At 32.6% G+C, this 3,265-nt stretch overlaps 1 long non-coding RNA gene across 2 annotated transcripts; it reads left to right on the top strand.

Annotated features, from left to right (window-relative positions):
- The first annotated feature begins 325 nt into the window (after window positions 1-325).
- LOC135739116 (uncharacterized) lies at window positions 326-2,569 on the top strand. Of its 2 annotated transcripts, none has more exons than XR_010528831.2 (4): window positions 326-631; window positions 735-885; window positions 1,206-1,282; window positions 1,378-2,569. It is a non-coding gene; the product is annotated as an uncharacterized lncRNA (long non-coding RNA). The 2 variants fall into 2 exon arrangements; XR_010528830.2 differs by having other exon boundaries at window positions 328-631; window positions 728-885.
- Window positions 2,570-3,265: the final 696 nt, after the last annotated feature.

The following is a 3,265-nucleotide window of genomic DNA, read 5'->3' as shown; positions in this document are numbered from 1 at the left end:
GGAACGATTTTTGTTGACAAATCTACGGTGGCCTCGGGGTGCAAAAATAAATTACAATGGTAAATTACTTATTTACAAGATTAAAAACAAATTTACAACTTTTTAAACAAATGTATAATTTTTTTAACAAATTTACAAGTTTTTTTTTAACAAATTTACAAGTTTTTTTAACACATTTACAATGAGTGAATAAATGTACAAGTTTTCTAAACAAATTTACAATGATTGAACAAATTTACAAGTTTTTTAAACAAATTTACATGTTTTTTAACAAATTTACAATGAGTGAACAAATGTACATGTTTTTTAACAAATTTACAATGAGTGAACAAATTTACACGTTTTTTTAAAAATTTACAAGTGTTCAAACAAATTTACAATGAGCGAACAAAATTACAAGTTTTAAAACAAATTTACGTTTATTACGGAAAGGGTAGGTACAATACGCTGACGTCACGCATCTGAGCCTCCGGTGGGAGGAAACCCGGAAGTATCGCCGTGAATCACATGAGAGTTGTGAATGCGATGTTGTGTATTAGGCTGTACATAATATTAACGGAAAGAGAGTGATAATATATAACCTTTCATCGCTTCCGAAGTGACTAAAAGGGATATTGGACCTTATTTTCAGGTAAGTGAAATAGTTTTAGTTAGCTAACGTTAGCTGTCCAAGTTGCACACGTTTTGGATGGCAGTTATCAAAATAATTCACTGACTTTCTCATTAGATTACAGACAACACGAGAGGGAGCTTCAAACTTTTTAATCAGGACTGCATTGTTTGTTCGCTCCCGGGGTTACATAGACTGAAACGAGGAAGTGTGACGAGTTTGTTTACATGGTGCTGTAAACTTCAACCCAGGAGGACACTTCAAAGGAATCAAGGGTGCGTTAACTTGTTCGATGATATAATCTGAATAATCTTTAAAAGATTAGGATTTTATGTAGTGACTAATGAGACGATTTGTTAAAATTACCTATATTTATACTATAAATTATATTTTCATTTAATCATTTAAACCTCTCTGAGTGTGACAGTATTGTAATGTTTTATCATATTACAAAAACTCTAATGTTGCCTAAGCAAACTGTCATTTATGTCAGATAGATAGATAGATAGATAGATAGATAGATAGATAGATAGATAGATAGATAGATAGATAGATAGACTGCCAAGACTGAAATCATGATTATGTTAATTTCCAGTGTCTGTGATATTGAAACACTAAAGGAAGAAGAGGAGGACCACCATTCGTTTCCTGAGCAGAAAAAAAATTAAGCATGTAATTCATTGATGAAAATTAGAACAAATAAATCTCATGACTTCATTGATCTTTCTTTTTTTACATGTAATTTTCTCCTCTTTCTCAATACACAGATCTAACAGTGGTTCTGGGGCATTGCAAGACTATGGTTACCTGGAAACATCTCCTATTATGGAAGATTATCGCAACATTTGTGTCTTGGATCATTTTTTCTTGTTTCTCTGCCACAGATTTAGCTGTAAGGTTTAAAGGTCCCGTTTATCCTGATCCCATTTTTTAAACTTTAGTTGGTGTGTAATGTTGCTGTTAGAGCATAAATAATATCTGTAAAATTATAAAGCTCAAAATTCTATACCAAGCGATATATTTTCTTTAATAGAATTTCCCTTTCAAAGCCTATAGCAAACGGCCAGTTTGGACTACAGCCCTCTACTTCTCGATTGAATGACATCCAAAGAAGAGTTTTTTACTAACCTCTGCCCACTGGAATATGTCAGTCGCCAGCTAAGCTCAAGTGGCTCTACTAAGCTGCTGTTGAATCACAGCACACTAAACAAACTACATAATCAGAACTCGATAGGTATTTCTGAAGGAGGGACTTTATAGAACAAGGAAGACATCAGCTCGTTTTTAGTAAAGTAAAAACAGCGCTAGAGAGTATGTGAAAAATATTGTCTTTTTTTACACACAAAACATGAACACACGCTATATTGCACACCATAAACACAATCATAGTTTGTGTTAAATACTCTCATTCTCACGGCACCCATTCACTGCAGAGGATCCCATTGTAAGCAATGTAATGCTTAATTTCTCCAAATCTGTTCCAGTGAAAAAACAAACCATCTATATCTTGGGTGAAAAATTACTTTAATCCCAAAAACAAACGTTTTTCATTTAAATGTTTTTACTTTGCTTTATTGTTACAATTTGTACAGTAGATAGAAAATATACATTGGAACAAATGTATATACAGTGGTGTGAAAAGGTGTTAGCCCCCATCCAGATTTCCCATGTTATTATTGAATATTTGTCACACTTTAATGTTTCAGATCATCAAACAAATTCAAATATTAGTCAAAAAATAAAACCCAAGTGAACACAACATGCATTTTTTAAATGAAGGTTTTTATTATTAAGGGAAAAAATCAAAACTACATGGCCCTGTGTAAAAAAGTGTGTTAGTACCCACTGGCTTTTAATGTAAATATGTTTGGTTCTAAAAATGTACATATATATTTTTTCATACTTGAGACAATATACATTGAAGTTCATTTATAAATAAAACTATATTTTGAACAATGAGTGAAATTAAGTTTCTTTAATGTAGAAATGAGTTGTTCTAAAACTGTACAGTTATTTACTTAACACGTATCTAATGTGTGCATTGCATGTCTGTTAGAAGTGTGTGTGCTATTCCTGGGTTTATAAGCATGTGTTAAGCAGCCAGTAGTTAAAAAACGAGTCCAACTTAATTTTTACTGACTTCCATTTCTCGCCATATACTATTTGGAGGGTTTAGCCTCCGCCCACATCTCCATCAAAGTAAATGCGTTCCAGGTGGATTCGGAAGTCAGTTCTGGTTTTGACAAAAAAATCACACCATGTTATCCCTGTGATTCCTCTGATGGTGTCCTCCTGGGTTGGAGTTTACAGCACCATGTAAACAAACTCGTCACGCTTCCCCGTTTCTACGGTGGCCTCGGGGTGCAAAAATAAATTACAATGGTAAATTACTTATTTACAAGTTTTTTAACAAATTTACAAGTTTTTTTAACAAATTTACAATGAGTGAATAAATGTACAAGTTTTATTAACAAATTTACAATGAGTGAACAAATGTACAAGTTTTTTTAACCAAATTTACAAGTTTTTTAACAAATTTACAATGAGTGAACAAATGTACAAGTTTTTTAACAAATTTACAAGTTTTTTTAACAAATTTACAATGAGTGAACAAATGTGACCCGTCACGGAAACCAGGGACTCAAGTCGGCAGCA

The sequence above is a fragment of the Paramisgurnus dabryanus genome, chromosome 12 (genome assembly GCF_030506205.2).
Source record: "Paramisgurnus dabryanus chromosome 12, PD_genome_1.1, whole genome shotgun sequence".
NCBI classification, from domain to species: Eukaryota; Metazoa; Chordata; class Actinopteri; order Cypriniformes; family Cobitidae; genus Paramisgurnus; species Paramisgurnus dabryanus.
The sequence above is the reverse complement of the archived record's forward strand: the minus strand, read 5'-3'. Positions and strand labels throughout refer to the sequence as shown.